This window comes from Sus scrofa, chromosome 6 (assembly GCF_000003025.6).
Source record: "Sus scrofa isolate TJ Tabasco breed Duroc chromosome 6, Sscrofa11.1, whole genome shotgun sequence".
NCBI classification, from domain to species: Eukaryota; Metazoa; Chordata; class Mammalia; order Artiodactyla; family Suidae; genus Sus; species Sus scrofa.
Window position 1 is genome coordinate 26,848,645 of NC_010448.4, and position 24,922 is coordinate 26,873,566.

The following is a 24,922-nucleotide window of genomic DNA, read 5'->3' on the forward strand; positions in this document are numbered from 1 at the left end:
CATTCACCAAAATAGACCATATTGTGGACCACAAAACCAGTCTGAAACCTAAAAAGTATTCAAATCCTACAAAGTTTGTTTTATGACAAAATGGAATTGGATTAGAAATTAATAACAAGATTCCAGGAAAATTCATAAATTTTGCAAATTAAGCATTATATGTCTAAATAACCCATAAATTAAAGGAGAAATTACAAAGGGGATTAGAAGATAGTTTAAACTAGAAAAGTAAAACACAGCATACCAAAATTTGTAGGCTGCAGCTAATACAGTGCTTAGAAGTAAACTTACAGCTCTAAAGGTTTATATTAGAAAAGTAAACATTATCTAAGCTTCAATCTAAAAAGATTTTAAAATGAGGAAATTAAATGCAAAGTGTGCAGGAGGAAAGACATAATAAAGAATGGAACGTGATACAAGAGGAAATAATCAAAATATCAGGGGGAAAAGGCAACAAAAGTGGGTTCTTTGAGAAGTTTAATAAAATTAATAAATCCCCAGCTAGACTAATGAAGTAAATAGAGGTAAACACAAATAATATCAGGAATGACAGAGAACATATTTCTATAGATCCTACATACATTAATAATGAAAAAAAATTATTAACAACTTAGTTCTCATAACTTGAAGACTCAGGCTAAATGTACACATTCCTTGGAACATACAAATTACCAATATTGACTCAAGAAGTAGAAAATCTAAATGGCCACCTATCTATGAAAGAAAGTGAATTTGTAATTAAATGTCTTCCCACAATGAAAATTCCAGACCTAGATTGTTTTCCTGGTGATTTATCAGACATTTAAAGAGGATATAATACAAATCCTAAACAAATACGTTCATAAATCTGGAGGAGGGGAAGACAACTTCAGCCTCACAGGATGTCACAACCAGATAAAGAAAACTGAAAGCTAATATGCCTCATGAACATTTCAAGAAAAATCCCACAAAATATTACAAAATACAATACAACATGACCCAGTGAGATTCATCACAGGAACCAAGTTTGGTTAACATTCACATATCAACTAATAAAATCTGTCATATTAATAGAATAAGGTAGAGGGTACTATAATAATCTCAACAGGTGCTGAAAAATATTTTGACAAATCTGGAGGAAAAAAACTCTCAAACTAAGAACAGAGGAAATTGCCTTAAACCTAATATTATCTATGAGAAACTTAACAACTAACATTATATTTAATGCTTTCTCACTTTTATCAGGAAAAGGCTGGTATATCCATGCTCACCACTTGTAGTACAGTGTTGAATAGAGATTCTAGGCAGTGTAATAAGAAAAAAAAGTGGAAGGCATATAGAAGAAATTTAAAGTAAAGCTTCCTTTATTTGCAGACAACATAATAATATACATAGAAAATCTTATGGAATCGAAAACAAAAAATTATAGAATTAAGTGAATTTGTCAGTGTCACAGGATACATATACCTAATCATAAAAGCTAAAACTCTGAGATGTCTAAGGAAGAAACACATTAATATTTTTGTGAATTTGGCCTAAATGAAGTTGCCTAGATAGGATATAGAATTTAGTAACCATTAGAAAATTGAAAAGTTGGACTTCATCAAAATGCTATTTTAAAAGATTTTTACTTATCAAAAGACATTTTTAAATGATTAAGAAAGCCATAAACAGAGAAAAAATATTCATAGTATCTGAAAAAGGATATATATAATACAAATATCTCTATCTCTGTATCCTCTACAACAACAAAAAAACCCATCCAATAAATAATGGGCAAAAGTTCAAACAGAGACTTTACAAAACACATATATGCATATAAGAATTTATTCAAAAATCTTCAGTCACCAGGGAATAGCAAATTAAAACTGTAATGAGACGTTATGACACATATATAAAGTTGTTACAATGAACCCCAAATTTTTGTGAAGATATGAAATGCCCAGAATGCCTGTCCATTTCTGTAGGATTGTAAAACATGACAACATTTCTAGAAAGGGTTCTAGCAGTTTCTTAAAGCGATAAACATATGTTTCGTCTACAACCAGCAATTCCACTCTAAGGTATTTACCTAAGAAAAATGAAAACACCTAACCACAAAAAGTATTTCACAAATTTAATCAGAGCAGCTTTTTCACAACAGTCCAGGTGGTAGCAGCCCAGGTGTTCATGAGGAAGTGAAAGAACGAACAAACTGTGGTGTGTTCACTCAGTGGAATGCTACTTAGCAATAAAAATGAATGCACCTCTGATAGACAAAGCAAAAGTACTATGCTAAAAGGAAGCTTTCACACAAACATACACATTCTGTGTACTGTGTATGATTTGTCAGAATTACTGATTTCCTTTACAGGAAATTCTAGAAAAGGCAAAACTAAACTTGGGTGACAAAAATGAGATAAGGAGTTACTTCTGAGAAGGCAGAATGACTAGGAAGGGACACAGTGCAGCTTTCTGGGGTTATCGAAATATCTTGATAAAAGTGTTGCTTACACAGATATATATGTTTGTAAGATCTGTACATTTCACTGTATTTAAACCTTCATTTTACAAAATCTTAATTTTTCTTTGTCGAGATTTATGAGATGATTTTAAAATCATCTTGAGGACCGAGAAAAGTTAAACAACCTTGAAAAAGAGTACACTGAAAGATTTAAAGACTTATGATAAACCCATGGTAACTGAGACAGTGGTATTAGCAACGAAGGACATAAACAGTGCAACAGAACAAAGTCCAGTCTGATCCATGTTCATAAACCAACTGATTTGGAGTCAAGGAACCTAAGAAATTCATTGAGGGAGAGAGAGTTTTTTCAATAAACATCACCGCAACAAATAGCTCTCTATGTATAAGGGGTAAAAATGAACTTCCACTCTTGCCTCATACCATACACAAAAGTTAACTCAACATAGATCATACACATCAGTATAAAGGCTTAACACAATAAAACTGCCAAAAGAAACCACAGAAGAATATCTTTGCAGCTTCGAAGTAGATTTCTCAGACAGGAATGAAAAAGCGTTTGTCACAAAGGGAAAATTTGATACACTAGACTTTCTCAAAATTCTAAAACCTTTATGAAAAGACATTATTAAGAATCAGGCACAGACCAGGTGAAAATCCACAAATGCATTCACAAAACACGTATCTGACAAGCATCTGAATCTAAAATATATGAGGAACTTCACAAACCTCAATCATAAGAAGACAATCCAATTTTTGTAATCAGTAAAAAGACTTGAATAGACAATTCATAAAAGAATACACATGAGTGTCCAATAAGCACATAGTCAAAAGGCTCAAGAGCATTAGTCATCAGGGAAATGCAAATGTTCTAAACTAAATACAGTATATGATTATACACACAATATAATGGCTGGCATTTGAAGACTGATACCATCAAATATCAGTAAGGATATGGAGCAACAGGAACTCTGGTATATTACTATCAAGAAAGCAAAATGGTCACTTTGCAATCTGTCTAGCCGTTTCTCATAAAGGTAAATATTTATTTGCCCTGTGAGCTGCAATTCCACTTCTATATACAGACATACCTTAGAGATATTGAACGTTCAATTCCAGACCACCACAACAAGGCAAGTACTTCCGTAAAGCAAGTCAAACAAATTGTTTGGTTTCTTGGTGCATGAAAGGCAGTGCACTCTGGGTCTTGGATTTCTGTCTCTTGCCTCAACAGTGTTTGGACAGAACAGACCCAGGGACACCCCTTCCTTGACCACCCTCCAACATTTTAACTAGCTGCAACCTTCAGAATCAACCACTCAGATATCCTCGGCCTCCGGGACCAGCCAACACCATTTTTGAGCTTAGCTCCTTATTTCCCACCAACCAAGAGCTCCCAGTCTAGTCACAATTATTCCATACAGGTGGGGACCCCCCAACCGCCTGGTCAACATGCATTTGCTGGCTTTCTACACCTACCTCTCTCTGGGCTTCCATTTCCACCATGACGATGTGGCTCTGGTCAGCGTGGGCCGCTTATTCCGCAAATTGACCGAGGAGAATCACAAGAGCTCAGAGCGTCTCTCGAAGATGCAAAACTGGTGCAGCAGCCGTGCCCTCTTCCAGGACGAGCAGGAACCATCCCAAGACGAGGAGGGTAAAACCCAGGACTCTGTGGAAGCCGCCACAGTCCTAGAGAAGAACCTGAACCAAGTCGTTTGGAGCTGCATGCCCTGGCTTCTGCCCACACAGACCCCCCAGCTCTGTGACTTCCTGGAGAACCGCTTCCTGGGTGAGCAGGTGAAACTCATCAAGAAGATGGGCGACCAGCAGGTCCGCAGCAGATACCCTCAGGCCAGGCTGCTCGGGTATCTTTTCCAAAGGCTCCCCCCAAGCATGACTGGCAGTGTCCAGAGCCCAGTGGTCTTTGAGGAGCCCCCTCTGATACCCCCCAGTGTCAGAGCTTCTGCCTGAAGCCTCTCTGTGCAGCTACTAGGCAGCTTTTTAACCACCCTGGGGCCCTCCCCCAAGCCATGGACAAAATGGAAACAAGAGAGTTTTTTGCAGAACCAAAAAAAGAAAAAAAAGTTGTTTACACTCTACTATAGTCTATTAAATATGCAGTACCATTATGTTTAAAAAAATGTACATACCTTAATTTTAAAAATACTTTATTGCTAAAAAATGTTAACCATCATCTAAGCCTTCGGTGAGTTGCAATCTGTTTGCAACAGTAACATCAAAGATCATTGGTCACCAATCACCATAACAAAGGTAATAATAATGAAAAAGTATGAAACGTTGCAAGAATTACCAGAATGTGACACAGAGACAGGAAGTAAGCAGATGCTGTTGGGAAAACGGAACCAATAGGTTTGCTTGAGGCAGGGTTGCTGCAAACCTTCGTATGTAAAAAGCCCAGAATCCGCAAAGCACCATAGAGCTATAAGCAAGAAAACGAGGTCAGCCTGTAGTTACCCAAGAGAAACGAAAATGCGCACAAAGAGTTAAACGAGAATGTCCCTATGAGCTTTAATCATAATCACCAAAAAGCAGAAATGACCCAAATGCTCTTCAGCAAGTGAATGGATAAACGATGGAGTTACAATCATATAACAGAAGGTACTCAGCAATAAAGAAGAATAAATTTCGGATACAACAACACGGATGAGAGCCTCAAATGAGCTTAAAAAAAAAAAAAAACACAGATACAAAAAGAATATATCCTGCACAATTTGAGGTATGTGGAGTTCTGGAACAGGCAAAACTGATCTCTGTGGGAAGGAGTCAGAGCAGGGTTTTCCTGAGAGCCGGCGGGGAGCGGGGAGAAGGGCGGATTGGAAGGAGCAGGCGGAAGGTTTTGGGGGGGATGGAAATGCCATGTGTCTTGACAGAGATGCGGATTACATGGCCGCATGCATTTGTGAAAACTCATTAACCTGTACCGTGAAGACCTGTGCCTTTCGCTGTGTATTAACTATATGTCAATTAAACAAATAAGGAGCTACCATTTCTTAAAGAAGGAGAGATGGGAATAAAGCATATACAAGAACCTGAGAAAACATCAGGGCACAGTCAAGCAATGATTAATAACAGATGGTCCTCAATGGAAGGCACCAAATCATGGTGAAATATTTATTTTCCGTAAAAATGTGGCTTTTGCTAATGATTGATTTTTCAGTGTTATCTAACATTTGTCATGCCTTCCCCTTCTTTTCGTCTAGGCATGCTTACTCAAAAAAAAAAAAAATGCTGATTTTTTAGTAAGGTTTGAACCCTTCTCTAAGTATGCACAGCTGGTGGGTCAAATCATAAGGTCACAATCTTCTTCACCACCTACTAAGTAGGTACAGTCACCTACCTGAAGCCCAGGTGGCCAAGGACACACAGGAGAGCCCTTGAATGCTGAGCTGGCAGCAATATTAGGACGCAATAAACACAACCATGGCATCGATCATTCTCTGATTTACCCGGGGCCCCTGTATTCTTTAGCTTAACAAACTGGGCCTTTTGAAAGTTTTCGGCTCCTGTTTTTCTGTAGCCATTTTCAGATGCTTTAAATATCTGCACTGTATCAAGAGGGAATTAAAGAAACTGGAAATCCTATAAAATTGGATCGTGATGATCACTGTACAACAATAAATGTAACAAATTCATTGAGTAATTAAAAAAATAAAATTATAACAGTGAAAATTAAAAAATAAAAATAAATGAGAAATAAATTTTAAAAAAAAGAAAAAAGAAACTTACATCAACTTACTTGGTGGATGCAAGTTTAAGCTAATGTAGAACATGCATTCGAAGAACAAATAACCAGAATGTTAGTTTGATTGTAGGGACAGAACTTTTTTCTCACTGGGTGAGAGTACTGGTCTCATCTTTCCTCTATCCCCTCTTCTAAGGGCCTGGAAATTATCTTTGTTCTTTTTTGGCTGCCTGGCAGCATGTGACGTTTCCAGGTCAGGGATCACATCTGAGCTGCAGTTGCAACCTATGCTACAGCTGCAACAATGCCAGATCTTTTAACCCACTGCGCTGGGCTGGGAATTGAACCTGTATCCTGGCATTGCAGAGAAACCACCAATGCTGTTGCATCACAGCCAGAACTCCAGGCCTGGAAATTATCAAAGCAGGATCACAAAAAGAGCACCTGCTGAGGTGGCTCAAGTCAGAAACCAGACAAATCATTTTTTTGCATAGTAACTCCCAAAAAACTTACCATGGACAAACCATGTTTGCAAGGAGAGACAGGGACTGGTCTCTAAAATGCTCCATTAGTGGGATCTGAATCTCCACACCTTATTGCTCTCTTGTTTAGGGTAAAGCCAGCTGACTGAATGTTTTGGGTCCTGGAGTAACAAGCAGGAGCATTAAAGGGTATAAGGAGAGATTTTTCTTCTTCAAGAGCTTGATTCTAAGAGTTTACTTTCAACCACCCACAGCTGCTGGAGAGCTGAAGCAAGTGAAAAAGAACAGCTGTGTCACACCTAAACCCTTCCCTCCCCCATCAAGCTGAAGCGTGTAGACCCCACACTGCCCAAAGTTTGATCCTGAGCCAGCAGCATCAGCATTACCTGGGAGCCTGTTAGAAACACAGAATCTCAGGCCCCACCCCACACCCACTGAAATAAGTCTGCATTTCTATAAAATCCCCATGTGATTCATATGCTCATTGAAATTTGAGAACTGATGTTGGGAGTTCATCTGTTTATATTTAACAAACACATATATAGCATTTGCTATGTGCCAGGCACTCTTAGGCATGTTTTACAAATATTAGCAGATTTAATCCTCAGAGCAATGTGACTGTACATACTGTTGTCATCGCCATGTCAAGGAAGAGGAATATGGGGCACAGAGAAGCTAAGTGATTTGCCCAAGGTCACACAGGTGGTAGTAAGCAGCAGAGCTGAGATTTAGACTCTAGAACCCTTGCTTCAGTGTCCATCCACTTAATCACTCTGTTACATAGTTGACATGAATCCAAGGACAAATAAAGGATGTTCTTTACATTTTTCTGGCATCTATTTGTATGTCTGTAGTTAATTCTATTGTGATTTGATAGTGGACTTAAACACACCATTTTAGGAGTTCCCATTGTGGCTCAGTGGTTAATGAACTGGACGAGGATCCATGAGGCTGCAGGTTTGATCCCTGGCCTTGCTCAGTGGGTTAAGTAAGGATCTGGTGTTGCCATGAGTTGTGGTGTAGGTCCAAGACACAGCTCAGATCCCGAGATGCTGTGGCATAGGTCCGAAGCTGTAGCCCTAGCCTGGGAACCTCCATATGCTGCAGATACAGCTCTAAAAAGAAAAAAAAAAAAAAACACCATTTTTCCAACCTAAAGGGTGCAAGACTGTTGTATACTTATTTTATGTGCTCTTCCAAAAGAATCTAAATATAGTTCTTCTATCTTCTGTATAATGGCACTGCTTGCCTACTTTTCCCATCAAGGGTTAGAGAACTTGGACACATATTCAGCTGAGCTTACTGGTCTTAAATATCCATCTTTACAAACCTGGAGGGATTCTTTTAACCAATAGCATAATTACAGGAAATGAATCCACAATATGGAAAGCATTAAAATAGTTAAGTATGCGATTCATGTAAACAAATACACATCAAACAAATTACAACTAATAGCCAACATTATTGTAGCACATTTCTACTACTAACTCAACTCCCTCCCAGCAAATAATTAGTGGCACCCTCAGGCACATCCAGCTTAGGGAAATGATTCTGAAACAGAATCAAGACTACCCATGTCTTATAAGAGTTTGCAAGAACTTCCTGTAAGAATCTCTCTCTGTTAATCTCAATAAAGGATGTTGTGAAGCTTTTTAGAGTGGGATCTGCAAAATGCACACCATTTCTTTCTGGATTGAATTTTCTGTCTGTGATCTTCTGTGGTGGTGAATCTTCAGATCTTCAGAATTCGGCAAGCTGAACACAACCCTTAGGATGTCCACTGCACAAAAACTCTCTCCTGTTACATGGGAGAGCTGTTCATGCTAGACTTCCATCCTGTGCTACTTTGTGAGACATCCCCTGGCTATTATCCACTGTTAGCACTTCAAGTTCCCTTATGTTTGGGCAAAAGCATTCAAAGAGTATTTTTGATTGACTAGATTATCCCCTGAAGAACCCATTTGTTCTTGCCTCAGAACAAAGTTATGGCCCCAACCAATGGCCTCACTCCAAGTACCTTTTCTTCCTCAGAGTGGTATTTATATTGATGGCTCCTAAAATTCTCTAAAACATACTTTCTGAGAGGCAGCCTGATGGAAGGCAGTAATTTAAAATGTTGCCTGATATTAGAATGGCCTGGAGCACTTTTTAAAAATACCAACGTCAAGACCCCACCCCTGAGATTCTGATTTAATTGGTCAGGGTGAAGCCTGAACTTTGAATTTCAACAACAACCAGAGTCACTGTAAGGCTTAAACGTGATACCGAATGGGAGACACCAGAGAGAGGGATTGGCACAGCTATTTACTTGATGAGCGCCAAGTGTCCTCTGCCACCTGCGCCCTCCCAGTTTCTGCTGAAGGGCAGGGAATGCCTAAAATATGGTTCTACTCCAGGGGCAGAAGGGGCAGCGGAGCTCACTGGAACAACACGTTAGAGAAAAAAATGTTTACAGAGGGAGGAGCAGCCGGCCACTGACCACTGATGAGGGACTGAGACACAAAGGGATTTTATTTTAATGCAGGGCAAGAGGTCAGGAGAATGAAGGAAGAAAAAGTCAGATTTAGTTAAATCTGATCACCTGGGAATTTAAAAAAAAAAAAAAAAAAAAAAGGTCGTTGCCAATACTCGTGCTACTTCATTCATGGAGTACAATTTACTCAGAAAAATTGAGAGGATGAGGAAGTGAACAATAGGCTCCATTTACCTTATGATCTATTTTTAGATAGAAAGGTCAAGGCTGAAGTTGAGCGTGAGAAAGACGCTAATGGAAGGTAGAGAATCTTCTTGGGAGGAAGCAGATGAGCCATGCTCCACTCAAGTCATAGACAATGTCCTGTCCTCTCTATACGTCTCTTAGGGAATAAAACTAGGAAGAGAGAGAGAACTAACACAGGACAAGTCACTTCATCACTTGAAATACTTTCAACAGTAAAGACAATTAGAAAAATATCCATTCATTTGTTCAACATGTATTTATTGAGCATCTACTATGTGCCAGTCTCTGTGCTAAGAATAGTCTGATTTCATAAATGATGAGACTTACTAAAATGAAGTAACTTGTCTAAGAAGCAGAAATCACAAAACTGGGACTCAATTTGAGATCTGACCCCAAATAACATTCAAGGACAATGAGGTCCCCAGCTGCTAGATGTGATGCCTCTGGTGGACAGCTCTTGGGTCTCCTACTCCTTTCCTCTCCACCAACCCCAGCAAGTTTCCCTCTGTATTACCTCACCTTTTACTTCCAGGATCAGCTAGTACATCCCCTTCCTCTGGAGGCCTTTTCTGACTCCACATGAGCTGATTCTCCATTTACAGACCTCTGGCAGCTGGTGTACACTTCAGTCATGGCATTATAATTAGTCACTTGTCTATCTTCTCCACTGGACCATGAGATTCATAAAGACAGGAGTTACTCGTGACTCATATTTATATTCATAGGATCTAGTATAGTGCCTGATGAGGAGGGAGGAAGGGAGAAGGAAGGACTTTAGGGAAGTCTTTCTAAAAGAGGTGAGAAATTGAGCTGGGTGTGAAATTCGAATCAACATAGGAGGGACTGAATGTTCGCTCTCTCTCGCTGAAGAATTAGTTCAAGAAAAATCACAAGGAAACGAAGGTGGGGTTGTATGGAGAGCTCATCAGGTTACTACCTGATGTAGAGGGAGGGTTTCAGGCCAAGCAGAGGAGTGTAAGGTCCAAGGATGTCTTGCAGGACAGACAAACACTCAGCCATGAGCCATGGAATGGGTATCAGTGGAGTAGGTGCTATGAGACAGGTGTTGTGCTTGGGAGAGTGAAAGAGACCAGCCCAGGCCCTGCTATCCTGGAGCTCACAGTCCCACAGACTAAACCTGGTCTGAGAGACAAAAAGGAATCAATTAAGGTCCTCACACAGGGAGTGATGTGATTTAGGTGGAGTTTGAGGGCCATTTACCTTGCTCAGAGTGAAACATGACCTGGAATGAGGAAGAGAGGGAGGAAAGAGGGGAGGGAGAGAAGATGGGAAGAAAATGATGAGAGGCTCCAAATTAGCCTCTTAATTCTGTGGGGGCAAAGTCAGATTCTGCATGGCCCAGTCTTAGGTGTCTTGTGTATTCCAGCACTCAGAACAGCGCCTGGCCATGACAGGTGCTTAAGAAATATTCATGGAGTGAATAGGGTGGGATGGGATGGGTTGAGTGGAATTTTACTGAATTGAAGTAAATTAAGGGAGGATAGTACAGGATCCCTGAATTGGGTGTCATGGTCCCTGGTGTCCAGTCCTTCCTGGCTCTGCCACCGACCAGCCAAGTCATCAAGCACTCTGATACCTTCCCTGTCCTTTGCTGCCTCATCTGTTTTTTTGTTTGTTTTTTTGTTTTGTTTTTGTCTTTTTAGGGCCACACCCTTGGCATATGGAGGTTCCCAGGCTAGGGAGCTAATCAGAGCTACAGTTGCCAGCCTACGCCAGAGCCACAGCAATGCCAGATCCGAGCCACGTCTGCAACCTACACCAGAGCTCACAGCAACACCAGATCCTTAACCCACTGAGTGAGGCCAGGGATCAAACCCGCAACCTCATGGTTCCCAGTAGGATTCATTTCCACTGCGCCACAATGAGAACTCTGCCTCATCTGTTGAAGGTTAGGGGATCTCTATTTGTACACTAGTTTTCCATAGAATTTGACTATTTCATATGGTCAAACTAAAGGCTGCCTAGCCAGCTAATTTGGAACAATGCTAAGTTAAATAAATATAAACAGGATTCTTGAGCATGGGACATCTCAGAACCTTGAACATGCCTGTATGAACTGGGAAGCTCTGAGAGGAAAGTCGCATTGCTGTAGTTCCCAAATTCCTTTGACTACAAAACCCCAACCCTCACCTTTTTTTTTTTTTTTTTTTTTTTTTCCCCAATCTTACAGAACCTCTTCAGCTCTAAAGGCTGATGAGTCTTTGAGTATGATGTCATTGAGTTCACCAAGACAGGGGTGGACATGTGAAATGAGAGATTAGTGAAAAGCCAGATTTAGTTGCTGCAGTGAGTCTGGGTGGGAGAAAAGGAAACTTCTTGTTTCCTCTGGGATGAGAAAAGGGTGCTTGCAAGAGACCCGAAGGTCTGGTGAAGGCCGCGATTGCTCTGCAGGGTGAGACCTGGAATCGTGCTCAAGAAAAGCCATGTTCTATGTGAAGCATTGATATTCTGGCGTGGTTTTTAATTTCCCGTTCCTGGGATTAGATATGTCAGGCAGGAATCCTTTGGCTGCCTTCTCTCAATACATCCTGGAGCTTTTATTTTGTTACCAATTTCCCTACATTGTGTTCTTTCTTTGAGAATCATAACCGTGTGAATATTTGACAATTGAATGGTACAAACATCTTGAAACATACAGTTTTCCCCAGAGTTGCATTTCATACTATAATCCGAGGTGATCTCGGCTGCCAGAAACACTCGCGCCGTTAATGGATTTGGAGGGAAGATGCTAGTAATGAGATTTTTCAAATGCGAATTGTTTTGCTTTCAAATACAGGGTGAAATCCAATGAAATATTACCTTAGACACGCTGGGGTAGTAAGTCCAGCTGATCAAACACTTGGTGTGTCCTTCGTGTAGGCCTTTTCTGCCTCAAACAAAAGCTAGAAGGGGATCGGTCTTATTTTTTTTTTCCTGGTGAGATGGGTCTTTGAGCCCGAGTTGTGTAATTCTTCTGTATTTTGGGACACACTCTGGGTCTCTTCCCATCCATCATCTGGAGAGTTTGATTTATTTCACTCACTCATTCAATAAATACTGACTGAGAGCCTACTATGCACCAGGCGCTTCTGTACACTGAGTGGTACAGCAATGGACAGCATTTTACAATATTCACAGATGTATCTGCATCATAGGGCCTACAGCCTGGTGAGATGCATACACACATAACCCAGTAAACAAAGGCATTTAAATGCTTACAAAGGTAAGCATTAGAGAATGATGCAGTGGGTCCCATTTTAGCTGGGGTGTCAGGAAGCACCTCTCCAAAGAGGTGACTTGGCGAGCTGACGTGCTGGAGAGAAGAGGAAACAGGAGGCCAGTGGCCGCTCAGGGCTCCAGAGCTCTTGAGTGATAGCGTGGAGTTTCACATCCAGCTTTGCCTGATTCCAGACCCGATGCTCCTCCCACAGCATCGCCTGGCGTCACTGGTTAGGCAGAATTCTCAGGGGAAAGAAAAAGTTGGAGATGACTCCAGATCCAGAGGAGGTGAAGGAAGAAATGCCAAAATACAGAGAAAGGAAATTCAGGCAAGGCCCAGGCACGCAGGGCCCAAGCAAGATGGGGCAGCTGGGCTGGACCCCATCCCCAAAGCACAGCCTTGAAATTCCATCACAATCTCCTTTAAACGGCCCAGCAGAAGAGACCCGAGAAGGACGCTACTTTCAAATGTGGCCATTTGAGAAATGACAGAGATTACTCCTGAAATACTTCCCCACCACTGCTGAGCCACCGGCTAACCTGGATTCTTTGGGCGATCTGGGAGATGGGGCCATCCTTTCAGCAGAAAGGAAAGCTGGCCGAGGAATCCTTTCATTCTGGTTTCTGAGAGACTCTGCCTTTCATGTAGGTGAGTGGTGAGTCCGAAGGAACAGAAGTGGCTCTATTGAAGTGACGCCTCTGAAACAGATGCCGGTGTTCACGGAGCAAACGCCTCTTGGAAGGGAGCTGAAAGCTCAGCCAGAGAGAGAGAGAGGAAGAGTGCTTTGCATTTGGGTGGGCGAGATGTGTGACATGTTGGAGTTCATGGAAGGGGAGGTCTGGAGAGGAAGGGGCTGGGTGCAGTGGGCCCCATGGGTGCTACTCCAAAGCCCCTCGCCCACCCTAGTGGTCACTGCCAACATTCCTAGACATGGCGCCATCTCCCTGTGTCTCTATGCCCAAGGGGTCTTGCTGGTTGCAGGAACTCACCTTAGCGCAGGGGAGTCACGAACAAGACCCTCAGGCCATGAGGGGCAAGTGCTGGTAGATGAATGCCTGGGCTCCCTTGCCCCTTGGTGACACAATCAGGTGTGCTGTACATACTTTCCCAGGGCCCCCAACGAGAATGAACCCAATCACTGTCATAACGACCGAGCAGCAGCTCCATTCTCTCCCCTGTCTCACTCCCCATCCTCTGGCCGTGCTTCTCGGGCTCACACCACCTGTAAACCTCACATACCCATTTCTTTCTTAGGACCTGCTTTTAGGAAGAACCAAGCTAAGACAAGGGGGAAAGTGGCCCAATGGTAAGGAGGCCCTTGGCAGCACGAGGTCCGAATGGGCTTCTTTCTGGCAGGTGGCAGTACCAAAGGACAGCCAACTTCAAGGTTGTTGGGGGAAGGATAATGAAGCTCCGAGAAGGAATTAAATGGCCTCCAGAGAAGGCACCTTGCCAAGGTAACCCTGTTGATAAAGTCTGGAAGCTTCCCAAGAAGCTTGTATGAGGTGCTTCCCAAGAAGCACACTCAAGAACCCTGTATGAGGTGGTCCTGCTATGGTGCAGCGGAAACGAATTCGACTAGGAACCATGAGGTTGCGGGTTTGATCCCTGGCCTCGCTCAGTGGATTAAGGATCCAGCATTGCCATGAGCTGTGGTGTAGGTCACAGATGCAGCTCAGATCTGGCACTGCTGTGGCTGTGGTGTAGGCCGGCAGCTGTAGCTCCGATGAGACCCCTAACCCAGGAGCCTCCACAGGTCGTGGGTGCAGCCCTGAAAAACAACAACAACAACAACAAAAAAGAACCCTGAATGAGTGGGCTAAGTCTGCCATTACAAAGTACTACAGATGGGGTGGCTCCAACAACAGAAATATATTTCCCCACAGTGCTGGAGACTAGCAGTCTGAAGTCAAGGCGTGGGTAGAGTCGAATTCTTCTGAGACATCTGTCTTTGGCTTGAAGATGGCCACCTCCTCCCTGTGTCTTCATGTGGTCTTTCCTCTTTACACGCCTGTGCCTTAATCTCTTCTTAGAAGGACATCAGTCCTATGCGATCAGGGCCCAACCCTATGACTTTGTTTGACCTTAATCCCCTATTTAAAGGCCTTATCTCCAAACACTGTCATATTCTGTGGTCCTAGAGGTTAGGGCTTCAACACATGGACCGTGTATAGGAGGGGACACGGTTCAGCTCACATCAGACCTCAAAGGATGCTCACTCTCCAGCGGAGCAAAGGACTCTGGGAGTTCCCATCATGGTTCAGTGGTAACAAACCTGACTGGTATCCATGAGACATGGGTTCAATCCCTGGCCTTACTCAGTGGGTTAAGGATCTGGCATTGCTATGAGCTGTGGTGTAGGTCGCAGATGCGGCTTAAATCTGGCATTGCTGTGGCTGTGGCTGTAGACCAGCAGCTGCAGCTCTAATTCGACCCTAGCATGGGAACTTCCATATGCCATGGGTGCATCCCTAAAAGGGAAAAAAAAAAAAAAAAAAGAAGAAGAAGAAGGACTCTGAATCCACCATTTCTGAGTTTCTTGGATGTGGCAGCTCTTGGTTAGAGTGCAAAGCAACAGAGCATAGTGAGGCCTGAAATGAGCCTGTTGGAAGCCAGGTGGTGGCAGGAGGGGTGGGTGGAAGACTGAACCACGACATTTTGATCCACCAGTGGTTCTGGTCATATTTCTATGGAAATGAGCTCATTATGGTTAAATCTTGTTCCAGCTCCTGGTTGATTCATGAAGTGGTTTTGAATGTTGATAATCACTTCGTGAATCACTGACAAACATGAGAGCCAAGTACCTGGCACTTGGATTGCTGCCTCTCCTGATGAGCGTTCCCATCAGGATGCAGGGTGTGTGTCCTTCTCATTGGCACACCATTCAGTGCCAAGGTCTCCGGCTTCTGGCATGCCCCACTAGCCATTCTGTCAGGCACTGACCCCAGCCCGAATATTTAATGATCTTTAATGAGTTCATTCTGCAAGATCACTGTGAAACTCTCATGACACTGGGCATGAACAGATCAGCCATCAAGTTCTGGGAGAAGTGAAAGGGTGCTGCCCAAAAGGTGGCATGACATCAGGTTTATGCCCAAAGGACAATTTGCTTCAGCCCAGAGTAAATGAAACACAGCCACTGCCTCGGGCCAACTAAGAATAACTCTCAGGAGGACCACAGTCTCAAAGAAACACAAACAGAGGGATCCGAGTGGAGAGAGACACAGAGAGCTGCCATACTGCATGTGCATTAGAGAGGATGATAAAGAGACACAGAAGATGCAGCTCCAAACCTAAAATAATCTTGAACACTTGAGATGTGGAGAGCAGCAACTTGGAAGCAGAGGCAGACAGATGCTCCTCCCAGACACCTGCCCAGTTCCCTCCCTCGCATCATTCTCCTTGCCCCACCTGCCTGCCTGGCTGCCCACCCAACCACCCCCCAGAAGAGCTGTCATAGACATCTCTGCCAGCCTCTCCTGCTGTATTTCCCTCCACGGCACTTATCACCACCAACCACCTTCTAAATCTATCCATTGACTTATTTTCTGTCTCCCTCACTAGCAAGTAAGCTCCACCAGGCAGGAATCTTGGTCTGTTCTGTCCCCTGCTGCAGCCCCACAACCTAAAACAGTGCTTGGGACACAGAGCGAGTGGTGGCTAAATATTTGTGGGATAAGTGAGTGACTTGAGTGTGACAAGAACTGTGTTGATGGCAAAGAAAAGAATCTGTGGAACGTGAAAGAAGAGGAATGTGGTCCGGGTGACGGCCTCTCTCCCCACCCCAGGTGCACATTTACAGTCTTGCAAATTCTTGATGGGGAGAAGGGGTTCCTATGCCCATGTGGACTCAGGCGCTGCCACCCTCACTGAGGGAATAAGCAGGGCCTCCAGACCATAATTTCAGGGCTGTAGAGGACTAATGTCTAATGTCCATGGGCCTTGGAGTCTGGGAGAGATGGGTTCCAGTCCCAGCTCTGCCCCGGGCCAGCTGGATGATCTCAAGTGAGTCACTTCACCACCTGGGCCCATAGTTTCCTCGACTTCTTAGTGTCCTCAAAATATCCAAATACAACCAGCTCTGCTAACTGCCTAGCACAGAACAGACACTCTGTGTCCATGTCCTTTTTTTCCTATGCCTTTTTCTCGCCACCTTTTATCCCATTGGGTAGTGAGATCTTCATTCCTTTAACATAACTATTTCTGTTTGTGTTAAAATGGGAACAAAGACAGGTCTGTAAAGCAGGAGGCATTTGAACCCAGCCTTGAAGAATGAGTGGGAATCTTCTGGGTAGACAAGGCAGGAAGGGAATTCCAGGCTGATAGAATCACTTACACCAAAGTGTACAAATCCGAGAAAAGGAAACCTTCACAGGAGCCTGAAGGAAGGAAGCTGGGGCCGGGGTAACAAGGCTGCAATGAGAAAAAGAGAGGTCCCTATGGAATCGCTGTGGGAGACCTGCAATGCCACACCCAAGAGATTTCGTGGAAGTCGTGGGAAGGATTTGATGTGTTTCTGTGGCAAAAATGATGAATTTCTTTGAAAGGTAACTCACTCTGGGCAACAGCTGTAAATAGAGGGTTGGAAAGAGAAAAAGAGGTGTGGCAACTTCTTTAAAAGTCCAGCGGGTATACAAAGAGTCCAGGGCTTTGGGTGAAGGGTGGGAGACTGCAAAGAGAGCTGGATTGGCCGGGGTGGAGGGTGAGTGATTGAGGCAGGTGCCCGGTGCCTCCCAAAGGCTACCTCTCCCCTCTGCAACCCCCTCAGTGTCACCTCAGAGGTGATGTCTCGAGCAGAGGGCTGGACCCCACTACCCAGGCCAGCAGGAGATGCCCCACCCAAGCCCTCATTCCCTCACACGCGCTCTCCTCCCACTTCCTGGTACCTGGCCGCCAGTCTTCCCTATAGCTGTGTTCTCTTTTCTTTTCCTGTAGCCTATCAAGCATCTCTTCTTTTCTATTTGAAAGTATGAGCCAGCGGAGCCCCGACGTGCACCCCGCACCCTCCCACCAGCCTCCACCTTCCCGGCAGCCTCTGCGCCCCTCCAGCGGCGGGAGCGCTCTTTACACGCAGCCTCCTCATCAACCCATCCCTTATCTCAGTCTGGTTTTCAGCTTAAAATAAGTTTCTAAAAACCCTCCTTTGAACACAGCCTCCCTCGCTGCAATAATATCTACGTTGTATTTTCAGCCATTGTCTCTTTAGACCAGGGGCTGCAATTGATTAAATTGGGTGGTGCGTGTACGGCCGACACCTCCCAGCCTGCATCAGCCTTTGATGGGGGTGGTCTTATCTGGAGTCAGTTTAGTGGGTTATGGACCCAAATTTCTTCTGCAAAACATCAGGTGGAGAGGCTTCGCCCACCCCTCCTCCTCAGGATGCAGATCGGCTTTGCCTAGAGCTCTTCGGGGTCCAGCAGAGCCTTGGTTCTAACCCAACCCTCACCATCCCAGGGCAAAACTGAGTTTAAGCTTTATTTCAAAATGCTGAAAGGTGACCACTGTGTTCAGCAAGATGGAAGAGGTGATTTCAACAAACAAGTTAACATAAACCCACCGTGTTCCAGCTGTTTAAGATGGGCATACATTCTCTTCTCCTGGCTCACACTTGGTTGGGGTGTGGGGCTGGAGGAAAGATTGAAAAATAAATTGTTGACCATTTGACATGATAAGTGCAATACTATGAGTATGGGAAATGTTCTCAGATGACCTGGTGATAGCTGTGCTGTGTTTTTTGTTAAAAAGCACAAAAAAAAGGGTTTTTCTGGGAGTTTTTTTTTTGGGGGGGGGTTGTTTTGCTTTGTGTTTTTTACTGCATCCATGACATATAGAAGTTCCCAGGCCAGGGAATGAATCTAAGGTACAGCTGCAGCAATGCCAGATCCTTTAACCCACTACTCATGGCCAGTGATCAGACCCACACTTCCACAGGGACCTGAGCTGCTGCAGTCAGATTCTTAACCTACTGTACCACTGCAGGAATTCCTATTTTAAAAAAATACCAGAAAAAAGCCAATGCTAGCGAAGTTATAGTAAGATCTGCACAATGTTATGAGAGCAAAATGAAAATATACTTAAAGAATCAAAATATTGGAGTTCCCTGGTGGCCTAGCAGTTAATAATTCCATGTTGTCACTATTGTGGCTTGGGTTTGATCCCTGGCCTGGAAACTTCCACATGCTATGGGCACAGGCAAAAAAAAGAATCAATAGTGAGCATAACATTATAACAATCCCCCCTCTAGACCCCAATTATCACTCTCTGGCAAATTTATTCTAAGCTACAAGTCAAAACAAAAGATACTTTAAGGATGCCCAATATATCATTCTCTAATAGAAATGGCCCAGGTAATTGAGATACATCAACCCGAGGATATAGTATGTAGTTATTTATTTAAAGTAATTATGGAGACTAGTAATTAGAACGCTGGGATCTAATTTCAAGCAAAAGAAAGAACACATGATGTTACATTCAGTCACTGCCTATGGGCCCTGCACTTGATGGCCTCACCTTCTGATGGGTTAAGCTTTAGACCAATAGTCTGAAAGGTCCTTCTCTCCCTGCTCCTGTTCAACATTCCAAACAACCCTGTGAACTTGAGATTATGGTCCATGTTTTATAGATAAGGTAACAAGGGGCAGAGAGATTAAATGGCATACACACAACATCTAAATCAAGGAGGTCTAACCAAGGTTTTCTAACTCCAAATCCAGGACTGTTCCTGACTTCCATCAGCTAACCAGTTCTGATGACTGATGTGATGGGTGGGTGGTCAGACATCAAGATCATCTACCTGCTTCTGGAAAAGACCATCAAGAAGGCCACAGCCCCTCACAAGAACACCTGGATGTGTCTGTATCCCAAGACATTGGAGCCAGCCAGTGGGGCTAGAGAGAGTGCCTTTTCCAGCAAAACCATGTCAGCTAAAGGTGAGCCTGATGATAGGAAAGGCATGTCATCAACACACAACAATTTATACAACTATGTACTTGGGCTAGGCACTGGGAGGTGGGGACAGAAGGACAGAAATAACCACCTTTACCGCCCCATTGCTGAGTAACCACCAATGGCAGGCATTTAAGAGTGTGTTCAGGAATTCCCATCGTGGCTCAATGGTAACAAACCTGACTAGTATCCCTGAGGACAAGGGTCTGTTTCCTGGCCTCACTCAGTGGCTTAAGGATTCTGTGTTGCTGTGGCTGTGGTGTAGGCTGACAGCTGTCGCTCTGATGGGACCTCTAGCCTGGGAACTTCCATATGCTGCAGGTGTGGCTCAAAAAAAAAAAAAAACAAATAAATAAGAGTGTGTTCATCCATTCATCCACTGATGATCATTTAGATTGGTTCTACATATTGTGACTAATGCAATGAACTTAGGAGTTCAAATATATCTTTGAGAGATGATTTCAGTTCTTTCAGACAAATTCCCTGACCTAGGCTTGATGGATCATATGTAGTTCTATTTTTAATTGTTTTCAAGAACCTCTACACTGTTTTTCATAGAAGCTGTACCATTTTACATTCCCAACCACAAAGTCTCTGATTTCTAAAGGCAAGCAATGGAATATTAATCCACCTTGAAAAATAAGGAATTTCTGCCATATGCAACAACATGGATGAAATTTGAGGTTGTGCTAAGTGCAATAAGCCAGTCACAGAGGGACAAATACTGTACGATTCCACTTATACGAGGCATCTAAAATGGCCTAACTCAGAGGAACAGAGAGTAGAGCAGTGGTTTCCTGAGGGACATGGGGAACTGCCATTCAACAGGTATAAGGCTTCAGTTAGTCATGACGAATAACTCGTAGGGATCTGCTGTACAACGCTGTGCCTGTGGTTAATGATACCATGTTGTGCACTTACAACTACAAGAGAATAGGTCTCAAGCTGTGTTCTTATCTCACACACAAGAAAACACGGAAATACCTGAGCTCACCTCTGTTTTTCCCCTTTCCTTGCTGTGGTGACCTTGGGCAAGTCAGTCGACCTCTCTGTGTCTCTACTATACGACTCTCACTTTTGCAGGTGTTGGTAACTTTCCATAATAAAAGTTTAAAAATAAAAGCAAGGTCCAAATGAGGTCGAGGCAGAGGATTCTGAGGCCAGGATAGAGATGCAAAGTGTTGGAAGTTAGTTTTTCACTCCCAATGAAATAACAGTGTTTCACTGCAGACCATTCGGCCTGTGGCTCCAAAATTCCAAGATTCTAGAGCTGCTGAATTGCGCCGGGGTAGTCCGCATTTAGTCCTTTCTATCCTGTCAGAATGGCTTTGCATTTTAAGATGTGCTTGATGTCATGTCTAAATTGGAACTAATTGAGACGTGCAGGAATGTGGAAGCAGCTTTGGCTTCGGAGGGGACAACGCAGGGTTTGCCAGCTTAGAGCCCTGCAGACAGGTGGGGCTTCTGGGGAACAGGGGGCACAGCCCTGCCCTGCCTCTAGCTTGTGTACACCTTAGTCAGGTCAATTCACCTCTCAGCCTCAGCGTCCTAATCTTTAAGAGGAAAGGATTTGAACCATAGGAACTTTACAGCTTCTCTCTGCTCAGAAGCATCTGAGGTTCCACTCTGCAGACACCTTCATCACCCTGCTTTGCAATATGCAAACCAGCCAAATTTGGTAATTGGACAAAGCCGATGGCAACAACTTAATAAACTTCAATAATATTGCACAAAGTAATTGTTCAGTTATTTCAAAGGGTTCAGCTCAGAAACTCCAAAGGGGTGGGGAGAAAGGTGTGGAGGAGCCTAAGAAATTACCTCTGCTTGTTAATCAGATCATCCAGGAGACGCCAAATAAGAATGAAAATTGGGGCAGGGGGGCTGTTTTCATTCTGATTAACTGTACTCTCATCTGAACATTTTTAAGCGGTGCTTTGGTCTTCCTCATCTGGATGTTGACTGAGTTCTGTTATCAGGATTTTAATTAACACCAGGTAGAAAAGGGGAAGCAGGATGACACGCTATTACTTCTGTTTGATTTAAAGTCAATGCTGGAGAGTCTTCTTCGAGGAGCTGTTGAAAGTGTCTTATCTCCTGCATTCCAAGGATGGCTGTTTCATGTAAATGTCATTTCTGCTGTCCAAAATGTTACAACACACGCCAGCACAATAGAACTACTGTCTTGTTCTAAGAGACATGAGGGAGCCAGCAAGCTTTTGATCAAAGGCACGATTCCAACATCAAAGTAATACCTCTTCTGTTACATTCAGGAATCAGAACTCAGAATAAAGGGATGGAGAGACTCTGGCTTTAGTGATAGCCTAGCCTCCTATGCTAGAAAATGCCTGAACTTCCCAGGTTTAATCCATTTGCAGATGACTGGCCGGAAAGGGGCACTTGGTGGTGCATTTACTGCATCCTGTAGTCTCCATGCTTGTATTCGGTCTGTATACATTCATCTGCTCCCATGCAGGCTTTTCTCCTGGACCTGGAAAACTGGAGCTGCCATGACACACAGAGGGAGTGGCTAAGAGCCTTTGGAGTAGCATGGAGCTTGGCTCAAATCCACGCTGTGCCACTTGCCAGCTATGTGACCTTATGTCCCCAGCTTAGATGGTTCCACTTAAGATTTTTTGACTTTGGCACGAAAGCAATATGCATTCGGTGGCAACTGTACTTGGAATTTTGAATTGTGATCTTTTCTTGGGCTAGAGCAATGCGGTGAGATACTCTCTCCGGATGCTGGGCGGGGGCAGCGAGCCTCAGCCACGTGGTCACGGGGGTAAACAACCCATATACTTATAAACATTCTGCTTTTCACTTTCAACACAGTATTCAATAAATTACATGAGATATTCAACCCTTTATTACAAAATGGGCTTTGTGTCAGATGATTTTGCCCAAATGTAGGCTAATATAAGTGTTCTGAGCACATTTAAGGTAGGCTGGGCTAAGCTATGATGTTGGGTAGGTTAGGGGCATTTTCAGCTTACAATATTTTCAGCTTAGGATGGGTTTATCATGATGTAACCCCATAGATGTATATATAAAGATGTACATGTATGTATGTATATGTATGTATATATACATATAAAGAAGTATGTATGATATATATCATTATGTAACCCATATATGTACATATAAAGATATGTGTATGTATGTGTATGTATACATATAAAGATGTACATATTTATATATGTACATATAAAGATATATATGTATTATGTGTGTGTATACATGTATAGGCATATATATATAAATGTATGTATATATATGTACATATAAAGATTATGTGTGTGTATATGTGTGTGTGTATAAATAATACGAATGTCAAAAATATTATGTTGAAGAGAGAAGCCAGACACTAAAAGGTAGATACTGTATTATTCTATTTATATATAAAGTCCTAGAACATAAGAAGATAAGCTATGGTCTTAGAAGTCAGCATAATGGCCACCTCGGCAGGGGATGGGGGACCTCAGAGAACCTGCTGTGGGAAGGGGAATGGAATGCTCTGTCTCAATCAGAGCCAAGTTCACACGAGTTTGTACATGTGGAAAAATCACCAAAACATACTCTATGAAATATATACCTCAATTTAAAAGGTTGAATCAAAATACGATAATATCTAATGCACAGAATTGCCGTGAAGATAAAAACAGACAGTCCATGGAAAGTACTTATCCTGGTGGCTGGGCTGAGTACGTACAATGAAAGCATGGCTATTACTGTTGTTTATGGTGTTCTCATCATTAGTGTGATCCGTTCAGTGGGGTTACATATGACCCAGAAATTGGGGTCTAAAGTTCAGCATATAAGGCAAAAAAAAAAAAAAATCTGTTAAAATTGTTCCCGAGAATCCCTTAATTGTCTATAAACTAGAGTTTGCCTAGTTTGGTATATACAGCCCTGCCCAGTAAAAGATGTTTCTATGTATAATGGATTCAGTAATGGGCAGGAGGTAATAAAGAGGGTTGAATGTAAGAATCACACCCCTGCAGACAGTGAGACCACAACCAGGAGCTCACCTATAAGAGGCTCACAGGTATCAAGACCAAGGGCAAATTAGCCTCATGGCCACATCTCATTCCTGCCTGGAAATGAGCTCATTGAGAAGAGCCAGTCTAACCACCAGGCCAGGCAAATTGCTAATTGTGCACCCCCCACCCCTGCCTCTAGCTCCATCTTCCTATTTTTCTTTCCCTCTCTCATTGAATCTGCATTAGTTAACAAAGCATAAGATGCAACCTGACTGTTCTGTATTTCCAGGCCTCCATCTCCCATGCTGAAACACTGAAGGCTCTGTCTGGTCTGACTCAGGAGAGTCTTACCAGCTCCCCAAAGGAAAGAGATAAGAAGTTAACATCATACTCATCCTGTATATTATTTTACTTCAAAGAAGAATAGCCACTGAAGTACTATTTGGTAAATCCAACATATTTCATATTTTGGATCGTCTTTCTCAGGGAGTCATTTTGCAAGCTTTAGGAAATCTCAGGTACCCTTGCAGAGTAGATGCTTAGATAAGGAGCTCACGCTGACAACGACAAATCCTATTCCGGTGCTTCCAGAAGCAGCTGCCCACTGCCACGCCCTCAAATACTGACTTGCACCATGAAGCCCGTAGGGAACCCAGAAAAGGTGTATTATCACCAGAAAAGTCTGGCTTTGGAGTGCAGACCAGCAGGGGCTGCCCTGCGAACAGAAACCCAGGAGGGGGCAGGGCCCGTTGCTGGAGGGGCTTAGACTATAACACTGTTGCATCCCCCCTCCCATCGTCAACCTGACATCCCATTAGCCCACTTGGGGAGACTCAGTGGAGGCCTGGACAGGTGTTAAATTACCTCTCGTCACCGCCACAGGTGTGTGAGACATGCTGCCGAGGCCCCATCACATACCCGAAAGCAGGTGGCTCTGCCAGGGATTTTCTCTGAGCACAGGGATCTGGAAACTGTATCACTTTTGACTTAGAAATGACCTGGATCAAGGACCGAGCCTTCTAAGCATGACAGGATGATAAAAATATTCTCTGACAGGCGAATCCATGTGAGACAGAAGACACTGAGGTGAGCTCCGAAGCTAGGGGACTGAATGCCATTCCTTCTTTTATCCAGTGGCCACTTATCACGCACAGGAACCTGCCCAGGCCAGCAGAGGGGCTGCAGGGGAGCTGGTAAGCCTCAATGCTTAGGAAAAGAACCTGAAATAAATCACACCTACTCCCTAGGTGTTTAAGACCGAGGTGTAAAGAAGGAACATGTGAACGTGAAAAAAATCAAGTTCAAGGACAGCCAATTATTTTTCGCTAACCTACAGTAGGTGTCCATCACGGGCCAGGCACTGCGCCCCCTCTGGAGAATCAGAATGAGTCTGGCATAGTGGCCCCTGCCTTGAGTCCCATCCCAAC

General features: G+C 43.4%; 1 long non-coding RNA gene and 1 pseudogene across 2 annotated transcripts in view; one reads left to right on the top strand and one right to left on the bottom strand.

The window, feature by feature from the left end:
• LOC102162742 overlaps positions 1-24,922 on the bottom strand; it is a 452,540-nt gene that overhangs the window by 381,754 nt on the left and 45,864 nt on the right. The window lies entirely within an intron of this gene.
• On the top strand, positions 1,630-7,606 carry LOC110261272 (annotated as a pseudogene).